This window comes from Leopardus geoffroyi, chromosome B4 (genome assembly GCF_018350155.1).
Source record: "Leopardus geoffroyi isolate Oge1 chromosome B4, O.geoffroyi_Oge1_pat1.0, whole genome shotgun sequence".
Classification (NCBI taxonomy): domain Eukaryota; kingdom Metazoa; phylum Chordata; class Mammalia; order Carnivora; family Felidae; genus Leopardus; species Leopardus geoffroyi.
The window spans coordinates 87758367-87785398 of record NC_059341.1 but is presented as its reverse complement, the minus strand read 5'-3'; positions in this window follow the sequence as shown (position 1 = coordinate 87785398).

Sequence of the window (27032 nt, the reverse complement as noted above, 5' to 3'; positions counted from 1 at the left end):
CACAGAGCCCGATGCAGGGCCTGAACCCCTGAACCATGAGATCATGACCTGAGCCAAAGTCCGACAGTCAACCAACTGAGCCAGCTAGGCACCCCAATGATATGTATTTTTTTTTAAAGAGCATTAAACTCTTTTGCTGCTTTAAGGATAGTTCTCCAAATATTTTGGATGTTCCCCATGAAAAGATGACTTTCAACAGGAGTAATATTTTTTAAAGTTCACATGGGATTTATTAAAAATGAATGTGAGGGGTGTCTGGGTGGCTAAGTGGGTTAAGCGTCCAACCTTGGCTCAGGTCATTATCTCACAGTTTATGGGTTTGAGCCTTATTTTGGGCTCTGTGCTGACAGCTCAGAGCCTGGATCCTGCTTCAGATTCTGTGTCTCCTCTCTCTACAACTTAGTTATGTAGTAGAGGTAGCTTTGGTAGATGAGAAAAAATATATTAGTATTATTTTTACTTCTTAATAATGCATTGATACTCATGTAATAACAGAAGTACTAAGTATATGCTAAGTTTTTTTTTTCAAACTATCTAAGACATGTTAACGATGAATAGGTCATTGCCACTGATGTTTTCAGAAGGCTACTGACACTCTGATTTTTTTAAATTTATGAGAAACTGATGTTGAAACAGAAGTTGCTAGATATAGATCATTTCATAATAAACTTGTATCAAAACTAGTCATCAAAGATCTTATAACACAATAGTAAGTTATTCAAAAATAGAACTCCTTTATCTGTTGAAATTACTGTGCGATTTCTGTCTCCTTATTGGACCCTGACTGATATAGGGGTTAAAGAGAATTTAATGGTAATATAGCAGCTCACAGAACACTTCACTAAGAATGTGATTCAATCACTTTGACTGAGGACTTCTTTAATTTCTTAGTGTAAAGGCACTATTTGGAAATATGACTACATTTTTAAGTGCTTTCAAAGACTAGAGGAACTAGATGTATTTAAACTAGTACAATCGGTTATTTTGCTATGGTTGAAATCTTATTTTGAAATCTTATTTTCACATTGTCTATTACCATATTCCTGTTTTCCCCATCCAATATTTGACGTAAATCTTGCTTATATTTTATGATTACTTTGCATATTTAGGTATCACTTGCCTTTAACTATAAGAAATACTTTCCAATAAATGCACTTTTTTTTCCTTGCTAGGAAGACATATTCCCATTTCCAAAGGTATATTCTAGGTACTATGAAAAACTAACCCCTAATATATATGCTTTGAAAATTTAAGGGTTTTTTTTCCTAGCAACTATATTAAAAAGTTATTTCTAACTTTTTAACAGGCAGTCAATTGCCTATTTAATATTAAAATTATTTTAACATTAAAAATTGTGAATAGTTTTGCGTTTTTGGGTTTTTTAGTTCATCTTCATATATATATATTTTTAACAATACCCCATGACTTAGACTGATTCAACCAAAGAGTAAAGTCAGGCCAAACAGTCTGCTTCGTAAAAAATTAATTCCAAACATGTGCATCATGTAGACAAAGTCATTAAATGATATACATTCTTTTCTTTGTTTAACCTTGCTCCTTTCACTGCTCTATTTTATTTTCAATACTGGCTTTCAGGATGGGTAGAATATGGTGGTAATAATAGGAGGTCATGTCCACACCTCAGGGAAGCTGCAGATGAGACACTGTCCACATCATAGCACGTAGGGTATCTCTGGCTTCAGTTTCACATCTTCTTTTTCCAACCCATGTGCTTGATCTTCCTGACTGTCCCCCTGCTACCTTATCCCACCACTTAACGCCTGTTTTTGACTCCTCACCCTGGCCTCAGACGGAAATTTGTTTTCAGCTTTTTACTTCTGGATCAAGAGACTATCTCAGAAACATTCTTGCACTCTCTGCAACCTGCAGTCTAGACCTGATGCCACCCCAGTAGCTGGCACGGGATCTTAGAGTGTCAGCTGAAAGAGAAGAGGCTGTTGTTCTAGAGGCTATTTCTTAACAATACTTAAAAAATGATGCAACCGTGTCAACCAAACAAATGTCATGGCACTTGGATAAATTATTCAACTATCCAACTGTGCTGTGGGTCTCTCTGAGTAAATCCAAAGGCATGTTTCAAATATTTATGGCGGTAAACACACAGACTCTCTTTCAGAGACACATGCTCAGTGACACACACTCATTCATTCACAGATGCACACATTGACACAAACTCACAAACATCTGATGCTAATATAAATGTCTCATAAGTCTTCCTTGCTCTTTGCCTGGGGGATTTGGTTTTAAAGCCAAGAAAGTGGCCACAGTTTTTGGCCTGTGAAGATATTGAAGAGATGCCTCAGCAAAAGTCAGAACAGGGGTGGGCTGTTCTTCCATATCAGTGGTTCTCCTCCCTGCCTACATATTAACAGCACATGGAGAGCTTTGAAAAATTAATGTCTAGGCCCACCTCTAGACCAATTAAATTAGATTCTCTGGTGACAGGACTGGATATTAGCAGTGTTTTAGTTAAAAGCTCTCCAGGTGCTATAATTTGCTCCAAAGGTTCAAGACCACTGCTCTATAATCCTGTAACTTGAATTCCATTATGTCCAATTTCATCATCAGGACTGCAGCAGCAGCAATGACTTTCTTTGCTGACTACTGTGTACTACCTTTGCCTTTGCATTCTTTGTGATTGGTCAGCAAATATTATTGAGCACACACATGTGAGCACCAGCATGTTTTTGGCTCTGAGGATAGAGAAGTGAATGAAACAAAGACCTGTCTAGTTGAGCAGTCAGAGAAGGTGGACAACAAATAAATAAATAAATACATATACATACATGGCATGTTCACTAAGAATCTAGGTTGTCAACATACCATTTCAACATTTTTCAGTGAGTATCACTTAAAAATAACATGTTCCCTCAGTGCCTTTTAATTTTCTGTTTCTCTTTGCCTGCAATGCTCTTTCCACATTCTACACATTCAATGCAATCCCAACCAAAATTGCACAGGCATTCTTCTCAAAGCTAGGACAAACAATCTTGAAATTTGTATGGAACCACAAAACACCCTCAATAGCTAAAGTAATGTTGAAAAAGAAAACCAAAGCGGGAAGCCTCACAATCCCAGACTTCAGCCTCTACTACAAAGCTGTAATCATCAATATAGTATGGTATTGGCACAAAAACAGACACAGAGACAGGAGGAATAGAATATAGACTCCAGAATTGGACCCACAAATGTATGGCCATCTAATCTTTGACAAATCAGGAAAGAGTATCCAATGGAAAAAAGACAGTCTTTTTGGCAAATGGTGCTGGGAGAACTGGATAGCAACATGTAGAAGAATGAAACTGGACCACTTTCTTACACCATATGCAAAACTAAACTCAAAATGGATGAAAGACCTCAATGTGAGACAGGAAACCATCAAAACCCTAGAGTAGAAAATACACAACAACCTCTTTGACCTCAACTGCAGCAGTTTCTTTCTTGACACATCTCCAAAGGGAAGGAAATTAAAAGCAAAATGAACTATTGGGACCTCATCAAAATAAAAAGCTTCTGCACTGCAAAGGAAACAATCAACAAGACTAAATGGCAACTGACAGAATGGGAGAAGATATTTGCAAATGACATAATGGATAAAGGGTTAGTATCCAAAATCTTTTAAGAACTTACCAAACTCAACACCCCCCCAAAAAAAAATAATCCAGTGAAGAAATGGGCAAAAGACATGAATAGACACTTCTCCAAAGAAGACATCCAGATGGCCAACAGGCACATGAAAGATGCTCAATATCACTCATCATCAGGGAAATACAAATAAAAGCCACACTGAGATACCACCTCACACCAGTCAGAGTGGCTAAAATGAACAACTCAGGACACAACAGATGCTCGTGAGCATGTGGAGAAACAGGAACCCTCTTGCACTGTTGGTGCGAATGTGAACTGGTGCAGCCACTCTGGAAAACAGTGTGGAGGTTCCTCAAAAAATTAAAAATAGAACGACCCTATGACCCAGTAATAGCATTACTAGGAATTTATCCTAAGGATACAGGAGTGCTGATTAATAGGGCACATGTACCCCAATGTTTACAGCAGCACTTTCAACAATAGCCCAATTATGGAAAGAACCAAAAGTCCATCAACTGATAAATGGATAAAGAAGATGTAATTTATATATATGATGGAATACTACTTGACAATGAGAAATAATGAAATCCTGCCACTTGCAACAACATGGATGGAACTGGAGGGTATTATGCTAAGTGAAAGCAGTCAGAGAAAGACAGATATCATGTTTCACTCATATGTGGAGCCTGAGAAACTTAACAGAAGACGATGGCAGAAGGGAAGGGGAAAAATAGTTTCAAACAGAGAGGGAGGCAAACCATAAGAGACTCTTAAATACAGAGAACAAACTAAGGGTTGATGGGGGGTGCACAGGGGAGGGGGAAATGGGTGATGGGCTTCAAGGAGGGCGCTTTTGGGATGGACACTGTGTGTTGTTTGTAAACAATGAATCACAGGAATCTATCTCCAAAACCAAGAGCATACTGTATACATTGTATGTTAGCCAACTTGTCAATAAATTATATTTAAAAAAAAGAAAAAAATTACAGACAGTAAAAGTGGACTACACAAAGTACTTTGTGTTGACTTAAAAGTATTGTGATCACAATGCAGTGATCCTCTAAAAATGTGTTCAAAATATTTAAAATTTTTTTTCAATATGAAACTTATTGTCAAATTGGTTTGACATACAACACCCAGGGCTCATCCCAACAGGTGCCCTCCTCAATGCCCATCACCCACTTTCCCCTCCCTCCCACCCCCCATTAACCCTCAGTTTATTCCCAGTTTTCAAGAGTCTCTTAGGGTTTGGCTCCCTCCCTCTTTAACTTAAAATTTGAATGTCAGTACATGAAAACTTCTTGTGGGGGACAAATCTCAACAACTACTGATGTAATGATTCATGTGGGCTTTGTTCTTTATCTTCAAATAAAAATTTTATGGTTAAAAAAATGTAGGTTGTCTTTGTAGATAATTTTGCCAATGGCATTTTTCTTTTTTTTTTTTTTTTAATTTTTTAATGTTTATTTTTGAGAGAGAGAGAGAGAGAGAGAGCGAGCAGGGGAGGGGCAGAGAGAGAGAGGGAGACACAAAATCCGAAGCAGGCTTCAGGCTCTTAGGTGTCAGCACAGAGCCTGATGTGGGGCTTGAACTCACAGAGTGTAAGATCATGACCTGAGCCAAAGTCAGAGGCTTAACCAACTGAGCTACCCAGGTACCCCAGCAGTTTTCTTTTTTAAATGAACTTTATTGATGTCTAATTTACATTAATAAAATGAACCCATATTAAATGCATATTTTGATAAATTTTCACAAGTATATATATATATATATATATATATATATATATATTCACAAGTATATATACACAAGTATATATTTTGTAATCATTACCAAAAAAACACATAGAATGTTCTCTTATGTCCCCTTTTGCTCAAATACCCATCCTTATCCTAGGCTACCAATGGTCTTAATTCTATCATTTATAGATTCATTTCGTCTGTCTTAAAGTTTCATTGAAATGGAATCATACCATATGTACACTTTTGTGTCTTTGGTTGCTTTCAGTAAGCGTATTTATTCTGAAATTCATCCATGTTAATGCATGTATAAATAGCTATTTCTTTTTATTGCTGAGGTTCCCATTGCATAAGTGTACCACAATCTGTCCATTCACAAGTTGATGGACATTTGAGATTTTTTTTTTTTTGGCTATTGTAAATAAAGCTGCTATGACATTTATGTATAAGTTGTTTTGTGTGCATAAGTTTTATTTTGGGTAAATATGTGGAAGTGAAATTGCTGTGCTGTATAATAAGTGTATATTTAATCTGATGAATAAATATCAAAGTTCTGTTCAGAATGGTTGTATTGAATCATATTCCCACCAGCAGTGTAGGAATATTCTAGTTGCTCCTTCTCTTGGTCAAGAATTGGAATTGTTAGTGCTTTTAATTTTAACCATTATAATGGATATGAATCTTTTTATCATTGTGAAGTTTTCTAAACTTGTAGAAACCTTAGTGGGCCTCAAGCCTATATTGTCAGTAGAAACAGGTCCTTCACCAATACCATCGTACTACAATTGTCTCATTGATACTGACTGCTTTAAGAATGATATTATTTCTGAATGCAATCATTACAAGAGTATAGTCAGAAAGAGCATAGTAATAGTCACAGCATTTCTGAGAGTTCAAGAAGAGATGAAGTCACTCTGTTACTTCTGGTTTTTAAGCCCCAGGCATGTCACTTAACATTTTTGAGATTTTCCTAACCTGTGAAACTGATTTAATACATAGAAACTTGAAGGTGTTTTTCTTCCATGTTACTAATATATATGGCTTACACTTACTGGACAGTTTATATGTACCAGGTATTGTACAAAGCATTTAAAATACAGTGTCTTGTGCCATTCTCAAAACAACTCTTTGAAATGTAGTGTAAGATTATCCTTTTTTCAGACGCTAAAACTGATGCACTAAGAAGAGGTGGCCAACTTGTCAATAAATTATGTTAAAAAAAAAAGTCATTTAGGGTACAAGTGGTAGAACAGAGCAGAGTTGAAACCTAACAGTCTAGTTTCATAACTTGGGTACCTAACCACTATATTTACTATCTCAACATCTGACACAATCATTTTATACTTAGGGAAGCAACCGCTTTTGTTTAGATGAGTAAAGTCTAGACAGCCTGAGTAAAGACTGAAAAACAAAATCTACAAAGAAAAGGTCTGAATCATCATATAGTAAAAAATTAGAAGAGCAGTATTGTTGTTTTTATTGTTACACGGAGGTAAATGTCAAGAGAAAAGTCAAGAAGGGAGGAGAGCTGACTGCAAGCATGAAGTGATTGAATGAGAACCTTTCTGGGACTATGAGGGTGAAGAGCCAATGAAACGCCACTGGATAGAAGACCAAAAAGCATGTGAAAGCAATGATGCCGATTTTCTCATGTGAAGTTAACTGGGTTGCTACTAAATGTATAAACATACATATATCCTCACTTTGTGCAATGTGTAATACTAAGGGCTAGATAAGATTCAGAGTCTTTATTAACAATAGCTTTAAATAAAGCATCTCCATTGACAATAGTTTACGTGACTTTTCCTGCTCGCCAAGAGGATGACCAGGTACCAGATTTACCACTCCACATGAAACACCTAAAAAATTTGAGAACATATGAAACATCTTTTTTCAGGTCTCGGCACTCTTCCTGGGTTGAAGAGATGGAGTTGAGAGTCCTGGATAGGTAGGGTAGTTAGAATTCACATGGCAGACTACAATATTTCATGGAGAATGAGAGAAAAAGACAGAGAGTGTGTTTCAGAGATTTTTCAAAGCGTCTCCCTAGAGCCTTCAGCTGGGCACTGATTAGTACTCGCATGTGAGGACACTACCCAAGGCCATGGAAAGACCCACCTTAAAGGAGCAGAGGGAACAAACCCTATATGTTCTCATAGGGCCAGGAATAGTTTGTGTTTCCACTTGCCAGAGCATAATAATCTTGAAATTCAAGGTGCATTATATAGAGTACTCAAAATGGTAGCACCTCAGTAATGAAATAAAATTATCCTTGGACCAAAGACTGCTCTGTTTCTACTGAACAAAACTTAAAAACAAGACTAGAAAGGACAAAACTCTTTCCTCTGAAATTGTATCCCAGAAAACAACTTAAGAATATTTATAGAAATGGGAATGCAAGCTGGTGCAGCCACTCTGGAGAACAGTACGAGAGGTTCCTCAAAAAACTAAAAATAGAACTACCCTACAACCCAGCAATTGCACTACTAGGTATTTATCCATGGGATACAGGTGTGCTGATTCGAAGGGACACATGCACCCCCATGTTTATAGCAGCACTATCAACAATAGCCAAAGTATCGAAAGAGCCCAAATGTCCATCGATGGATGAATGGATAAAGAAGATGTGGTGTATATATATGCAATGGAGTATTACTCAGCAATCAAAAAGAATGAAATCTTGCCATTTGCAACTACATGGATGAAGCTGCAGGGTATTATGCTAAGTGAAATTCGACAGAGAAAGACAAATGTCATATGACTTCACTCATACAAGGACTTTAAGAGACAAAATAGATGAACATAAGGGAAGGGAAACAAAAATAATATAAAAACAGGGAGGGGGACAAAGCATAAGAGACTCATAAATATGGAGAACACACAGAGCATTACTGGAGGGGGTGTGGGAGGGGGGATGGGCTAAATGGGTAAGGGGCATTAAGGAATCTACTCCTGAAATCATTGTTGCACTATATGCTAACTAATTTGGATATAAATAAAAAAAAAATAAGATTTTTTTTAAAAAGAGTATTTATAGAAACACAAAATTTCTCGATCCAATAATTAAAAATTCAATCAGGGGCACCTGGGTGGCTTAGTCAGTTAAGTGTCTGACTTCGGCTCAGGTCATGATCTCAGAGGTCATGAGTTCGAGACCCACGTCAGCTCTGTGCTGACAGCTCAGAGCCTGGAGCCTGTTTCAGATTCTGTGTCTCCCTCTCTCTGCCCCTCTCCTGCTCACATTCTGGTCTCTCTCTCAAAAATAAATAAAACATTAAAAATTTTTTTAAAATTCAAACAAATACTACCAGGTGTGAAAGGAAGCAGAAAAACACAACTCATAATGAGGAGAAAAATCAATCACTGGAAATGACATAGATTATAACATTAGTACATGGGGCGCCTGGGTGGCGCAGTCGGTTGGGCGTCCGACTTCAGCCAGGTCACGATCTCGCGGTCCGTGGGTTCGAGCCCCGCGTCGGGCTCTGGGCTGATGGCTCAGAGCCTGGAGCCTGTTTCCGATTCTGTGTCTCCCTCTCTCTCTGCCCCTCCCCCGTTCATGCTCTGTCTCTCTCTGTCCCAAAAATAAATAAACGTTGAAAAAAAAAAAAAGATTATAACATTAGTACATATGGGTGTTAACACAGTTTTATACTACATTCCATGTGTTGAAAAAGGTAGAGGAATGATGATTTATATTAAGTAGAAACACGGGATATACAAAAAAGAAGACCAATACCAAACTTCTGTAGATGAAAACTATGGTTTTCAGAAGAAGAAAAGATGGTTCCATTTGGATAATTAGCAATGGAAACTATCCAAAATGAAATAGAAATTGAGAAAAAAAAAAGAAGAGGAAAAATTCTGTTTCAGACATTACTTTAAGCATTTCGCAAACATTACCTCATTTAAACTTAACAAAATACTAGGAAGGCACTATTATTTTCCTCATCTTACAGAAGAACACACTATAGAAAAAAATAATTAAGTTGTCATGCAAATTCACACAGCAAACGAAATGCCTAAGTCAGTGCCAGAACACATACTCGATGGCAGAGGTCTGTAGCCATACACTCTCCTGAAGGTAGAATCATTCAGGGAGAGTTAGTATTAAAATAGTAATTCGAGTTCTGGAAGCTTCATTTACATTTTAGAGCTACTAAACAATATATAAACTCAGTGCAGGATGGTATTGGGGACTTAGGGTGTGTTTTACCAAGAGCAGCTTTCTACAACGTGTTCTGGGTGATTTCTTCAGTACTATATTCCCATTTGCTAATTCTCTTGACAGCCCAAGAATAGAGTTTTCCTAATTACTTTCTACATCAATAGCTTTATTTTTATTTCTGTGACTTTTTATGGATCCTTTATCATTTCTACTTACAATTAGTTTATATTGTTCCAGATTCTGTATCATTATAGGTCATCATTTCTATTTACTATTAGTTTATATTGTTCTAATTTTAGTTTTATGAGTATCTTATTTTTATTATTATCAGTGCTCCTTTTCCCCTTTTACTTTTTAAAATTCCCACAAAAGATTATTGCATAAGAAATAACAACAACAATAATGCTAATACCTAAATATTCACCTCTACCATTCCATCTGGAATGATATCGTTCACTTTTGGAAGGCCAGGATATATGCTGGGCACATGGATTATTGCTACCCTGGCTGTATACGTGCTTGTAGGTCCTGGTGTGTGCATGCATGAGTTTCTTTAGGGTATATGCCTAGAAATGGATTTGCTGAGCATATGTTATGTACATCTTCAGCTTGACTAGACAATGCCAAGTGTCTTCCAAAGTTGTTATGCACTGGTATGTAACAATGTCGGTTAATCCATATCTGCCACAAACCTTAGCATTTTTACACTTTTCAATATTTTCCATTTTGTGAGTGTGAAACAGTGTCTACGCTTTCTGTTTGCAAGTTGTCTTTTATTACCTTTGTATCCCCATATGCTAGAGCAGTTCCACTGAGATTCAGTTGGCAATTATTGGGTATTTATTTGTTGAATGGATGAATGAAGTTCAAGTTGCAGTAGTGGTTCATTAAGAGAATGGAGATGCTGTGAAGAGAAACTGGACACCTGGGTCGTTCAATCAGTTAAGCATCTGACCAGATCAGGTCATGATCTCATAGTTCATAAGTTTGAGCCCCACATTGGGCTCTGGGATGACAGCTCAGACCGTGGAGCCTGCTTTGGATTCTGTGTCTCCATCTTTCTCACTCCTCCCCTGCTCACATTGTGTGTCTCTCAAAAATAAATAAATGTTAAACATTTTTAAAAAAATAAAGAAAAACAGGGAGAAGTATGAAGAGGCTGTTTCTGTGAAGATCAGGTACAATTTAAAAAACAAAAATAAACCAAAAACCAGACTGTCAATGAGAGATACAGTAAACATGTCATTTAAAAAATACCATATACTGCTGCAGTCTCTTCTTTATACTATTGGCTCCCCAAACTCAGTTCTGTGAGGATAAAATTATTTGCTACAACTTCTTTTCTTAACTATTTTTTCTTCATAATGGACCAAGAAAATCATTGTCCTCATTTGATATTTTATATTTGACCAGAAAGCATATGTAAGTTGCGTGCATGTGTCTTTTTAGTCATCACTGATATTAAGTCATGGAATTTTTTTATGATTAGACTGCATGCAGAGATAAATGAGTCATTTGTATAAAAAAAAAAAAAAAGGAAAAAAAAAAAAAAAACCTGTCCTGATGATGAATCACCCATTATTTCAAAAAGAAGATGTAAGCATTGCTAATGCATACTTCAGCCTAAGAACTGTTTCACTATTGAAAAAGGAAGTGCCCTTAGAAGTGGAGACAAATAAAAATAAAAAACTGGAAGCCATAATAAGCTGACCTACTCATTGTGGCTTATAAAGCAAAGCAGAGTTTGATGACTACCAGTGGATTAATAAGTGCCTGTGTAACTGGATGTTTTAATTCACTTAATATATTTAAATTGGCTATATGATATGCTCTATGTTCAAGGAAAAATTGCTCAGACTTTCATTTAATTTGGTTATGCCTGCCTGAGCCCTTAAACATTTCACCATGTCATTCAGACTGCCATTTTCATACAGATATTTCTGTTACCTTATTATGGAAATAATGGTTTAAAAATAATGGATATTCTACTTCGCAATGTTGAGAAGGATTCTTCAAACATATTGTGTTTATCTTGAACCAAAATTGTAATCCCTTTTAATATTTTGTGAGAACTCTAGATTTAGAGTGAAGTTTGTGCTTGGCACAAAAAAAAATGATAGAAATTTATTCCACTGAAAGGTATAAATTTGAGAAATTAAAAAAAATAGCTTTGTAAGGTTCTTAAATACTTATATCTGTCCATTCGTGTACTTAAAGAGTTGGCATATTAAATTCATTACTGTTGGCAAAGTAAATGTGAATTTTGGAGGATAAGCCATTGGATTAGCAGAGAAATGGGAAAAGAAAGCAGTAGCTTTTATACTGTTAGTTATTCTCATATTTTCTTATTCCCTTCTTAGTATTTCTTTTATGAATATACTAAGTTTCTATCATATTCACAGTTCTGTGCTGTGTTAGGTAGCATTAGTGTTGAATTATGTCCACCCAAAAGTCATATGTTGAAGTATGAACCCTTCAGTAACTCACCATTAGCCTTATTTGAAAATAAGTCACTGCAAATGTCATCAATTAAAGATGAGGTCATGCTGGAATGGACCTCTAATCCAATATGACTGGTGTCTTTACAAAACGGGGGGACATTTGGACAAAGACACGTACACAGAAAAAAAAAATACCCTGTAAAGGATGGAGTTAACGTTGCCACAGCCAAGAAACTCCCAGAAGCTAGGAGAGAGACCTGGAACTCATCTTTCCCTAGCACCTGCAGAGGGAGCATGACTATGCTGACACTTTGGTTTCAGACTTCCAGCCTCCCGAACTATGAAACATTGTTTCTGTTGTTCTAAGCCACCCAGTTCATTGTGCTTTGCTCTGGCAGCCCTTGCAAACTAACACGGAGTGGGGCTGGGGGAGGGGAGGCTGCAATACACAGAATTACAGGTGACCCTTGAACTGCACGTGTCTACTTATCCCTGGGTTTTTTCCTTAAACACAGTATTGTATGTACATTTTCTCTGCCTTGTGGTTTTCTTCATAGCATTTTATTTATTTTACTTTGTTGTAAGAATACAGTATATAATACACACAACATACAAAATCTATGTTAATCTATTTATATTTAGTAAGGGTTCTAGCCAACAATAGGCTATTAGTGGTTAAGTTTGGGGGGGTTATTTAAGTTTCATCTCTTTTAAGGAGGAAAAAAAACTGTATGATTAATTGAAGAATATAAAGCATGGATAAATTGCTTAATAGATGGTACAGAGGAAATTCTACAGGATTTTAGAGGAAGGAGAGTATGCATGGAAATTACTTTGCCTCCAGAGAACCCAAGCTAGGTAGATGGGATGATATTGACAATGGCTGTTTTTATAGTTAGCAATAACTTTGCTCTTCTGAGAAATTAACTCGATTTTCTGGATTTTCTTCATTTTTACTTTCTCAGAACCAAGTATGTAGTCTACATGAAGCATGTTTATTTGCCTTCACAGCACACATTTTTGGATTTCCTAATTCTTTTAATGTTCATGCCATATTTTTCTTCCTTCTCTCCAGCTTCATGTTCATTTTACCTTGATGAATTTTTTGTGCCCTTAAGAGCCACTCTTAAGTCCACCCCCAAATAGGAGGTGAGATTTGGAAACATAAATGAAAGCTACAAATGAAATGAAAAGAGGGCAGGAAAATGACAGATAGAAGACATTGCAGAATAGGATGGGGACAGCCTGTGTGATGCTCTAACAGGGGAGCATGACACGAGACTACCAGCACAAGTATGAAGTGTTTAGGTTAACAACAGCTAAAGTATACACTGGGATTACAATTCTCTCATCCATGACCATAACTGATAACCAACACATTTTCTCCCTCTGAGGGCACTGGTGGCTTTAGAATTCTTTTTGACAGAGAAGTAAGATCAACCAGTTTATACACACGATGAAATTTTATCATCATCTGTGCTGAGATGAAAGAGAGAAGGGCTGATTATAGAAATTCTATGGGGTTAGGTTAAGGAGAAAACAGTGTATTTAATGAATTCTAGCAGAGTTAATTAATGGAAAAAATAGTCAAATTTTGAAATTAAAAAAGGCATAAGTTCTCTGAACTTTTTTTTAACCTGAAACATACAAATGTACATTTACCAATTTTTTGATGTCTATCCAAAACTTCTTTTTCATAATTAAAATGCTACATTATTCTTTTGGTGTAAACCACACCCATAATAAGGCATCTAAGATTTTCAGTTTGAACATAGTTAAAATAGAATTATACACACACTAAATGAATAAAACTGTATATTTATGACACTTTTTCCCCTCATTCTTTTAAAGTTGACAGCCAATAGCAACGTTTTTGAACAGAAATCCCATTTATCAAGTCTTTCCCTATTCCTCAAAACGGTTTCTTAGAAACAACATTTTTTTTTTCCTTTTCACACTCATATATTGATTTACATAATAATAAGTTACTTTATGTACTGACACTGACGAGACCAACTGGTAGAACAGACTGGGAACCAACGCTATTGATTTACTGGTAGAAAAAGTAAATAAGAATGCCAGCACGCAGTGTAACAGCTGTGGGTGTTCAGTGTTCTCTGAACATCCGACTTTATAGAGGGAACAAATGGCACTGGTTAATCTGGAAAGTTAAATTAATAGAGATTTATTAAAAGAGTTTCCACTATTATTTTAAAGGGGCAGAGGTATAAGAGAAGAGGAAATTGGTAAGCAGAAGTTCTGAACAAAATCTATAGTTCAACTGACAAATATGAATTAAGGGCATGCTGTACTGTGTTCTATGCAGTGGAGTTAAATGAGGGAAGGAAATAGTCGTTATTCTCAAGGAATTTATATTTTCAATAAATGTATAACTGTGTAACTGATCAGGTTGTGATGGTGGCTGAGAAGGAAGATAAACCAGAGTAGAGATGGGGGAGAGGAGTCTTTTGGATAAGTTTGCTAGTGGGGGACTGATGAGATTTAAGTAGACACATTCGTAAAGTGATGGAGTTATCCATGAGCCTATCTGGAGGATCATCCTTCCACAGGCAGAGATAGGGATTACTTGGCATTTATCACCCACAAGTAAGGAGACAAGCTGGGACAGAGGAAAGTGAGCAGGTGGGGAGTGAGAAGAAATGGGAGCAGTCATTGCAAAGGCTGGAAACGAGGGTGGAGGATGCATATCACGAGAGAATACTTGTAGGAAGATGGGAATTCACTGCAGGGATTTTAGCAGACAATACAACGCTCCACTTATAGTTCAAAGGGATCATTCTGGTGCTGTGTAGAATAAACTGGAGATGAGGGCTAGCGATAGTGGAATCCACATTCATAAACTAGACTTTGTTAGGCCGAGATCATCCCAGTTTGATCCCCACTCAGCTCACAGGCATCTTTAGCTTCTCTGCCTGTCTCCTAGAACCTTCCAAACCTGTTTTAATCCTGGTGGATCCTATGTCACTACATGGCCTTCTCAGTCACCGCAATTGTTGATAATATTAACTGAAAATTCATTGCCAACATGTCTCTATCTCTTACTGACTATATCCAATCAAACACCAAGTCCTGTTCTTTTCTGTCCTTCCATGGTTATGAACTGGTCTAAACTAACCACACCACAGGTTCCTAACCCATGTCCCAACATCCACTCTTGCCTCACTCTAGAATACTTCCAACTCAGCTGCCAAAGTGAAACTTCAATAGTGTAAATCAGAGAGTTTCCTAACATGCATTTCATTCCTCTGTTTAAAAAACATTTCTGTGGAGGCACCTGGGTGGCTCAGTTGGTCAAGCATTCAACTTTGGCTTAGGTCATGATCCCGCAGTTCATGGGTTCTAGCCCCAGGTTGGGTTCTCTACTGTCAGCTCAGACCCTGCTTCAGATCCTCTGTCTTCCTCTCTCTGCCCCGCCCCCCCGCTCGCTCACTCTCTTCCTCTCTCTCCCTCTCAAAAATAAATGCACATCTTTTAATTAAAAAATACAAAACAAAACAAAACAACTTTGTCCAGCTTCCCATTTCTTGTATAAAGACCAAAAGTTTCAGTGATCGGCAGGGCCCTTTGCGACCCTTCCCCTGACTGCTCACCTACCCACCTACCTCTGAATCCCCACAGCTGACCAACCTTCTCTTCTTGCTCAGTATGTAGCTACTATTTGGTCTTCTTTCCTTTTGTTAACATTGTAAGATCTTGCCTGAATCAGACCATTCTGCTTTAGCATAAAATCATCCGCCTCCCCTAGGATCCTCCTCTTTTTAACTCTTAGTTTCTTATTCTCAGTTTTGTTACTACGAGACTCCACAGACTTCTTGTGTGGACCTGGGTTGTATCTGTGTGCTTCCCTAACAGGGTGCAGACTGACCTTTGTGGACTATAAATGCTATACAGATGGGGCTGTATTTCTCTTGTGTCACCAGAATGTCAATGCCTAGAATGTGGTAAGGTGGTAAGTACTTAAATGAATGAATATATGAATGCATTTCCCTCTTGTCCTAAATCATCAATGTTTATTAATAATCCTTTATCTCCTTTGTGATTACGTCCATGATACTGTTTGGTAGCAAACACTTCTTTCTTCCATGAAGACAACAGACTTTATCTGACCTTATTCTTTCTAAAGGTTTTCAGTACAAAATCAAGTCCTGAATTAAAGAATAGACTGAGAGAAACAATACAAGTATGATAATAATTATCCTACCATGAGTTTTCTTATTCCTTATCAGATTACTGGAGGAGGAAAGGAAGGAGAAAGTCTATTTCTTTAATTGTTTGCTAAAATAGCACCTTCTACTGAGTCTTTTTTTTTTTTTTTTACTATGTTATTTAAAATTGCTACCTCCCACATATCATCATATTTTAGCCAGTACTAGATCTTTTCCTAATAGTCCTTTCTTTCTTTGGGGTAAAATTCCTAGGGTACTTTGGGCTCCAGCTGACACCGTCCCATAGCTTTTGTGTGCATCTAAGCCCTGTTTTTCTACTTCCTTTAATCTCTTTCTCTTCAGACCTCAGAACCAAGCCTCGAACTTTATATATGTCAGACCCTTACTCACACATGAGTTTTAACTACTGATGGTAGGTCAGGGAGAGCATATTTACTTTGCCCCACATTCTTGTGTTTTTTTGTGGCTTCTAGGTAACTTACTTCTTTTTGTCCTAATGCTCACTAGTCACTCACTGCATGGTCAGCACATTGATGCTGGGTGGTTTATGCACCAGATGCCCCATCAGAGCTTAGTCCTGACAGATATTGGTATACTCACTGCATGGTGAATTTTCTGGCCATTCTTGATGCACCTACATGCTTACACTAACATCTAGTGGTATATAATACTTGCTTGGGAAGGTTAGTTGGAGCTGATTATGGAATGTTCACTGATCTATTACAAAGAAATTATGAAGTTGCCTGTCAGTGGACAGTAAGCATCTGGTAGTTCAACAGAAGCAAATGAGGCCCTTGAAACAGGAACAGAGGCAAGAGGCAATCCTACTTGGAGGAATCAAGACTATAGCCTTGAGTAGCTTCTGATGGACCACACCTGCATTGTTACACAATTTCTTATTTAGTCATTCCAGCTTAGAGTGATCTCTTCCTCTTCTAAACATCTATTATTGGTTGTGTTGTTTCAATATTTAATTGTTACTGAAGTTTCCAAAGTTTCCATGGAATTTGGTCTTGCCTCTTCGATTATAATTTTGTTGCAGGTAGAGACACCTGGAGCAAATGAGTACATTTCACCTTACAGCGATCAATAAATACATCCTAAATTGATTCAGTATTCTTCTGCGACAGTAGTGATTAGAGTGCACACTAGGGAGGGTGGTTGGTGGTAGCATCTAAAAAAGACGCCCAGGATTTAAACTGAACACTAGAGTGCAGTTCACATGATTTTTTTTCCTATGTGTTTATTTGTATGTGACTGGTAAGAAGGCTGTTGAGGAAATGCCACAAGGTCACTTAGAAAGCAATTCAGGGGCTGGTTGGGGAAGAAGTGATTTAATCATTTTAAAGTGAACTTGATGAGTTCAGTGATTTCCTTAAGCATAATTTATTTTATGATTTTTTTAAACCATGCAAGTAGAAAGTGATAAAAGCAGGAGTTTCATTTTATTACTGTGCCTCTCATCATTTCAGAAAAAAAATCTAGGCCACATCTAAATTTAGGATAATATGTAAGCGATTCTAACTTGTCCCTCCATAAATCTCTGACCTCTATGTCAACCAAGCTAAGGAATATAGAACACAGGCTGTTCCATTTCAAATTAAAGAAGTCCTGTCTCATTGAAAGGTTGCAAAGAGGCATTCTGTTTAGTGTACAGGTTTTTAAATGAGAGTTTACCACTCATCCTTCTGGCTTTTTTCCTCATTGATTTTTTTAATACCAGAAACGCTTTCAAACTTCTGCCAGAAAATGAGTTTCCCTAAAGGACAACAAAGCTCCTTTGAGTAGCAAATACAAGATATTCGACCAAGATGGTATCAGTGTCCATAGAATCATGCTTTTAATTGGATATATGTGCATTGCCTTTTTACCATTCTTGCCTATTATAATGTTTCTGTGCTCCCAAGTACATTTCTTACAATTTAAAATAGTACCCGAAGATATTTCATTGCAAAGTGAGCTCCTGCCTTACAGGACACTTCAATTTGTAACCTGAAAAATGGGTACTTATTGATACAAACCTGATAATTCCCATTTCAGCAAACACCTTGACTTCTCTTAAACATGTTTATATTTCCCCCAGCTCCTTAGGTAGTAGCTTTAATCACTGGCCTTGCTGCTTTTTTCTCTATTTATATTCTTTTCCTTAGAGACCTCTTTTACTTCCAAAGCTTTGATCACTCTTGTATCCATATGGCTCCAAAACCTTCATCGACATCAACTTTCTTCAGTACCCCATACACTCAGCTATATTTAGCCAGGAGATATTTCTCAGTATAACCCTATTCGTCTCAGTTTCAAACGTCAACAAAGTCAATATTGTATCTACCAATCTTTACTCCCCTTTTTTATTTCCTAAATACTATTGATATAATAATAATAATAATGTGTGCTGTGGATAATGGGGATAATGAGAGAGAGGTAAACTAGAGCCAGCCCAATGTAATCAATCAGACATGCAACAAACAATGGAAGTTCTCAAAGATGTCCAACTTGGCTATTGACCTGTATCAGGAACATATCCATTCTCTTCATTTGACCAAGAAAGTGGTAATACTCTTCCCCAGTGACATCACTTCTTTTCCTCTCCCCTTTTATCTGAACCCACATGTCACTTATGATTTCAACCATCACTTCTTATATCTTCTAGAAGATGACATTTGCAGTAAGGAAAATCAAGAATTTATCAGATAGTGTTTTTAGCTGAATAAAACTTCTGATAAGCATTCTCTTGAAGAATTAAAGTTCTCCATTACTCTTATATAACACCTCAGAATTGGAGTGCACCATTCCCTGGGTTTGTATTTCATTTAGGGAGAAATAGATCTAGCATTTTCCCATGGAGTAGGGTTTTTTTTTTTTTTTATTAAAAAAATTTTTTTTTTAACATTTTATTTATGAGACAGGGAGAGACAGAGCATGAACGGGGGAGGGTCAGAGAGAGAGGGAGACACAGAATCGGAAACAGGCTCCAGGCTCTGAGCAGTCAGCACAGAGCCCGATGCGGGGCTCGAACTCACGAACAGTGAGATCGTGACCTGAGCCGAAGTCGGACGCTTAACCGACTGAGCCACCCAGGCGCCCCTGGAGTTAGGTTTTTAAATAGGGAATATTCCTCAAAAGACATTTGCCAATTCAATCCTTTTAAGACTGAGGACAGAAAGGAAAATTCGCCATATTTTATGATGATTTCAAATTCTAATTATAATAACTGTCTGTGAATTTGTTTGTACCTGCTAGGCACGAGCAAGATGTAGTGGAAAAAGCATGGTGGTTATACTCAGTAGATTTGGCTTTAAAACCTAACTCCACATGAAATCCTAGATCCATCACTTACTTGCAGCATCACCTCAGACAAGTCATTTAACTGTTAATATAAGGTTTCTTTGTTTTTTAAGAGGATAATGCCTATTGTATATGTTCATTTTAAAGGTTAGAGGCACTTTATGTAAAGTAGCCTGAATGCAAAAGATATTCAAGTAAGAGTAGCTATGATTTTCTGAAGTCGTTAGTTTTATTTCCAACCATCAACCCAATTTATTTTTAATGAATAATTCTTAGTGTTCCATTATGAATTTTCAACCTATGGCATACATGTTATTATCCATTTTTTAAATTCATTTATTCATTCAACCAAAATTTACTGGGCACAAATTTACTGTGTCAGGAACTATGCCAGGAAATGGATGAAAAATATGTAAGTTATTTTCTTAAAGGAGATTCAAGTCTAAGTGGGGAAGCTGGTAAGTAAAATGAATGTTTAGGACAAAAATATGATAAATAATTGAAGTAGCCACAGAGTTACTATATCATTTACAGTAATAGATTTCCCAGAGCTCTTTGGATGTTCTCCTCCTTTTGATTAGCCATGTCTCCTATCAAAGTCCTTATTCCCAAGATTCAAGAGATGCTTTCCATCCTAAATCGTGATCCTTCTGGGCTCTTAAGAAATAGTTGAGAAATTTCAACACAAAAAGTTTTGTTTTTTATTAGTGAGTACCATGATTACACAGAGGCAAGATCTAGGTATACAGCATATTTATCATCCAGCAAACTGTTGGCAGCTATGTTCTAACTGAAGGATTCATGTGATATATATTCCTAAGTCATCTTTACTAAAATATAATTGGCACAAGTAAATGCACATATTTAAGGTGTGCAATTTGATCATTTTTAAATGTGCACATATCCATGAAGCCCTTATTAATCTTGATAATGAACATATTCATCATCCTTTAAGTTTCCTTCTGCCCCTTTAAGACCACTCCCTGCCCCCTCTTCATCCCTAGGCAATCCCTGCTCTGCTTTATCATTTATACATTAACTTGAAATTCTCTATAATATTATACAAATGGAATTAATAGTATTACTCCTTTCATCTTGATTTTTCACTCAGCTTGGTTTTGAGATTCATCTGTATATTTATATGTATCAATAGCTCGTTTCTTTTAATAATACCCCATTGTGTAGATATACCACAATTTGGTTACCCATTCTGGGTGGTTTCATTTTTGGTGATTACAAACATATCTGCTATGTTGAGGAAACTGGGTGGCTCAGTTAAGTGTCTAATTCTTGGTTTCATCTCAGGTCATGATCTTATGATTTGTGGGTTTAAGCTCTGCATCCGGCTCTGTGCTGAAAGCGTAGAGCCTGCTTGGGATATTCTGTCTCTCTCTCACTCTCTCTGTCTCTCTCTTTCTCCCCCCTCCCACCCCTCCTGTACACTCTCGCTCTCAGAATAAACTTAAAAATTTGTTATAAATAAATCTGTTATATTCATATTGTATGTCTCTATCTACCTGTCTATAGATAAATAAATATAGCTTTGTATGGAAATCTACTTTTCTCTCTTTTGAATAAATACCTATAAAGGACTGCAATATGTAAGATGCTGCTAAATGATTGTATCATTTTACATTTCCATCAGCAGTGTATGAGTGTTCCAGTTCTTCCACATCCTCAACAGCACTTGATATGGTCAGGCTTTTTAATATTAGCTATTCTAACAGATATGTAGTGCTATCTCATGTAGTTTTAATTTTCATTTCCCTAATGGATAATGACGTTGAATATCTTTTCAAGTGATTTACCATGTGTTCCTTTGGTGAAGGGTCTTTTAAAATCTTTTGCTCATTTTTTACATGTCTATGTCCTTTGTTACATGACATGATTTGAAACAACTTTCTCCCAAGCTGTGGCAGCTATGTGTCTTTTTTGGAAGGGCAAATTTTCTTAACTTTGAAGTCCCACTTACTGTGTGTGTAGGTGTATGTACTGTTTTGTTTTTGCCTTTGCTTTTGGTATTTTGTATAAGAAACTATGGCCCGATCCAAGGTCATGAAGATTTTTTTCCTCTATTTTCTTTGAGAAGTTTTATAGTTTTAAATTTTTCTTTTAGATCTATGATCTGTTTTGATTTAATCCTTGTATGTGATGTGTGACATAATAGCCAGAATTTTGAATACTGTTTCCTAGCCACTATATTTCGTGTCATAATATGGTGAACAAATTTGGGGAGTATGGGAAAATGGGAAGGTAGGTAAATATTTAATAAAATCATGATAGAAAAAAATGTAATATAAGTTTGACTGATGACTTGTGTGTTAGATCTGATGAATTAAGTGCTTAAATTCAGGTTGGGTAAACCATAGCTTGATAGCAGAAACAAGTATGATCAAAATAAATTAGTAATTTTAGTAGTCTGTCTTTCTTCCTTTTTAGTAGTCTGTCTCTTTTTCTTTCTCCCCCCCTCTCCCTTTTTTTTTAAGAGAGCAAGAGAGAGTAAGTGTGAGCAGGGAGGAGCAGAGGGAAAGACAGAATCTCAAGCAGGCTGGCTGCACACTCATCACAGAACCTGATATAAGGCTCGATCCCAAAACCTGGGATATGACCTGAGTCAAAATCAAGAGTCAGATGTTCAACTGACTGAGCCAAACAGGTGCCCCATTTTAGTAGTCTTAACAGCAATAATGATAAACCATTTCTCATTTCATGTAACAGATATGTTATTTTGCTATAGTGTTTGCATACTAGACAGTCATTCACAATCTGTTCTCATCTTCTTTTCCAACTTTGCTTTCTAGCATTATTCTTCGTGAACTCTCAATTTCATTAATCTGAAATGGAATCACGATTTTTCTTTAGCATGCTTTACTTTTTCTTCAAACCCCATGCGTTGAAAGATATGACTGATGTTACTCTAACTCAGACATTCCTAATCACCCTAGTTCATATTTTACCCTATTTTGAAGACGTCTGTCTTTAGAGAAGTCACTCTTACCTAGGCAGAGCAAGTTCATACTTCTGTATATCTAGCACCTTAAGCATATCTCTGTTACAGCACTGTGGGTATCTAAGTTCTTAGCTTCCCTATACCATGCTAGAATGTGGACACTCTTCAAGTAGAGAGGCTATATATTGAGCTCCACTCTTTAAAAGAGAATGTGATAGACATGAGCTCATTAAGAAAGAACAAGGATGGTGACAAGATTAAAAAACTCAGGTTACAAACAATTAAACCAGCTGAGGAACTCTATTTGCAGAAAATTTAAGGGAGCTAGGCTATCTGAAGAGCCCTGTGGAAATGGGATCAGAAAACACAGACTCAGAAACTAGTATTAGGGCACTAGATAGATATGAGATACTTCAGGTCACTATTATGAGAAACTTGCTTTTATGCAATTAAAGTTGAAGTAATGATGTATCTTAAGTGCTTATTCCTGTCAACAGTTTTGTTCAATGTATGTTCTATAATGTTGGCAGGAATGTTCTAGATGAAATTAAAGCATTTGGTGAGTCTAGATCAAAGTCCATCCATTAAACTCTGATTATTTAAATTTGGAACTGTGAACTCTATTCAGGTCTCGTCCAAGACTAGCCAATATTTCACAAATGTCCCTTTCCTCTTTTTTTTCCTCATGTTTTCCAGTATATTCCATCTCACTGCCATTAATGGGCCCTAAAGGGAAGAATTCCAGCAATTAATGCTGTTTAGCTTCTTAACAGGTATTGCTACATCCAATTCATGTATTTTCTAATTCATTATTTACAACAGAGAGATGTCTTGAAGACTTCTCTGCAACATTACCCCCTGATCAAAAACCTTCAATGATTATCCTTTACCTATAGTGAATCATGGTCGATGACAGAGTAATTAAGCATGTACTAATTGCTTCCATCATCCATCATCTTGTTCCCAACAATCTTATAATGTATTAGTAATAAATACCCTTATTTTATACCCAGAGAAATTGTCCCCAGGTCATGAAACTAGTAATTGATAAAGATGGGAATCCTGGTCTGATCCCAACATTAAATTGTTAAACATTCTTTTCGTTCTTACCAAATACCTTATTTTGCCTCTCAGACTGTGTTTGTTCAAACTATTTACCTACCCCATCTCCCACTGCTATTGCCCTCTATTAACTTATCTCAGATAAGTCAGCTTAATATCCCGCAAATATTTCTCACATATTGTTCATTTAAAAGGATAACTTTCTCAGCTTTTTTGAGCTTTAGTTTATTCTTTTATAAAAATAAATATAATACTACCACTTACTTCATAAGATTTTTGTGAGGGATAGATGGAAAAAGCCTTGTATAAAGTCTTTTCATGGGCCAGACCTATGTAAGTTTTCAGCAAACATTAGCTGTTATTATCCCTAACAATGATCGTTACACCTCACACTGACAATTCACAACTGGGAAATGTAAATACATTTTGGAAATATATAATATAAAAGCACCATGCAAATGTGCACTTGAACCTAGAAGGCATTCATAAGTATATTATAACCCACTGTGAAGGGGATCCCTCAATGTAGAGCCACTGAGTTATTGCTACTCTAGCTTGCATAGGTGCCTTCTACAAAAAATCCTTTGGCACTTAAATTAGCCTACATTAAAACACCATTTTTGTATGTTTATTGCTTTATATAGTTTTAACTTATAGATTCACAATATTGTGTATTGAATTTTAAGTACAAACTCAATTTTGACATCATTTGTCATTTCTTCCATTTATTTTCAAGGCATATTAAGAGAAAACTGATAAGTCTTAATATTATGAAAATAAGTGACAAAAGTGTCTAGAAAAATTAGACAAATTTTTAGTAAATATATTCTGAATTAAAGAATGTAAAGGAGTTATCCTCTTTATTTTAACCATTGTTTTAAATAAAATTCACACTGGGATAAAATGAATGAGAAAAACAGTAACTTATAGTAGAAGCTTTACATTCTTGGATCTTTTATATTTTCTCCATTATGAGTCTTAAACCATGAGGCATTAATTTACAATTAACAGGAAACATAAAGATATATCAACTAGTTACAAAATGCAATGGAGCAAGATGTTGAGATAAAATTGGCCGGAGATTTAAGTGGGAAGGATCAGAAGTAGAAAGATTCAGGCCTTAGAAAGTGCAATCAGAAGACTGTCAAATTTCACTGATATCTTGGTGCAGCTTGGAGATTGATGGATGCTACTAACAATATATCAATGGAAATGTCTGTGGCAATGTTGGATATGTTTTTATCAGTGTGAGAGAGGATGTCTGTAAAGATTGATATAAATATTTTGAAGTCTTCTCTCATTGTTCAAGAGTGCTTTTGATCATCAATTACAGGGCCTATGCTTTATTCTCTTTGTGATTTTTATTCAGAAATGGTATATGAACATGATTTACCTGCTCTTTTTCTATTTTCTATGTGTTCCGGTTTTAGGTTATATTACAGGTGTAAGCATGTGTACACATGTATGTGTGTATTTATGTACAGATAGGTGATACATCTATGTGCATGCATGTACAATATTTTCCTGTTCATATCAGAGTCATTGCCTAAAATTTTTGGTTTCCTTCCAGGTAACTAAAGCCTTTGGTTAGATATATGCAAAATATGTTATTAGCAACAAAATATAGATTATTATCATTCATGTGCTACGTGTTGGGAAAAGATCAATATGTCATACAATACCAAGAATTTAATATGCCCACCTGAATACTTAACTAGGAAACAAAATAATAAAACACTTTCAAGTCTTTTTTTTAATAAAGCTATATTCATTAAAAAGAAATAAACAAAAAAACTTTCTACATTGGAGGAAATCCTAAAGCAATGCTTAAAACTGTCAAAATCTTGAAGCAATCTGAGTCTATATGCATGGGATTTCCTAAATTTATAAATCTACTTTTGGTGGACAGACTCAATTCTAAGAAACATTTATCATTTAAGCTATTTCCATTTGGGCTGACAGTAAATTCTTCCTGTGAGAACTGTTCGGATGGATGAAATGAGCTCTTTTTTTACTCTATATTTAAGTGATGTGCACATGACACAACATATTTTGGATAAAAAATGCCCAAGTTTGGTGGATAAAAATGTGGAAGTAGATTTTCATTCAACCTGATTTTCTTTTTTTTTTTTTTTTTTTTTAAATTTTTTTTCAACGTTTTATTTATTTTTGGGACAGAGAGAGACAGAGCATGAATGGGGGAGGGGCAGAGAGAGAGGGAGACACAGAATCGGAAACAGGCTCCAGGCTCTGAGCCATCAGCCCAGAGCCCGACGCGGGGCTCGAACTCACGGACACGGACCGCGAGATCGTGACCTGGCTGAAGTCGGACGCTCAACCGATTGCGCCACCCAGGCGCCCCTCAACCTGATTTTCTAATGAAACACAAGATACCTTCCTTCTTAGGACAAGCTGTGTAGCTCTGTTACAGATATAATTTTCCTATACATATTTATTATTAGGTGGAAAATATTTCATTTAAAATACTAGTTAAAAAATTATAAATATTTTAGCATATTCAATAAATTGACTTAAACAGTATAGCAAAGTTTAAAATAATAAAGGATAAACAACATTAAAATACTTGGAATTTGCTCAATTAATCACCAGAGTTTTAATTAACTCTCTTGTGGGTCAAGATGCAATATATAGTTCTAAGATATTGTTCAAGTGAAATTAAAATTAGTAGAAATCATACATTTACTCCAAACTGGAATCATAATTCCAGTTTTGCTACACTGAAGACATCAAATGTGAAAAAAAAGCATGTAGCCAGAATATAGTAAAACTCTTCCAAATAAATAATGCCTAGAAATAATATATGGAAGACAGAAATGAGATGGTATTTCAAAGTCAAGTTCTTCAATAATATATTTTTAAGTGAGCCTGAAACAAATTAATTTACCAAATTAAAGCAATATTAACTGATTTTGATCATAGCCATCTGGTCTAGGCTGATTACTCTATGGTTACAAAGCTGAGACCTGTCCATTAGCTGAGAGGCACATTTGGAAATCCATTTAGAGTTTCAATGAAAAACATTATCATCAGACTTACAAAGGCAGTAATAACAAACCAAAGCTTCACCTACTCAAAGTAAGCAGAAGAAATAACATAACCAGCAAACCATTAGAATGTGTGCGTATAGATCTTTCTCTTTCCAACTAAAACTTAAAAAAAAATTTTTTTGGTGGTTTAGTTTTGCTGGTGATAGACTTACTCAGCTTTCGCTGTTCTGAAACAAAAAGTTATTTTGATTTGTGAAGAATATTTTTCCTGGATAAAAATTCTAGGTTTGAAGTTTTGTTTCTTTTAAGCACATTAGTATTATTCTAACCTTTTTTGTCTTGCCAGTTTCTCAAGAGAAGTTTATGATAATTATTACTTTTGTCCCATTGTACACACTGAGACTTTGTCTCTGGTTTAACATAATTTTATTAGTAATTTGATTATGACATGCTTTAGTATAATTGTATTTTTGGGTCTATGCATTTAAAAGCATAGATCCAAAAAACTTTTCATTAACTTAGGAAAGTTTTCAGCCAAGATTTCTCTGCATATTTTTTTTTTTTTCTGAGTTCCTCACTACCT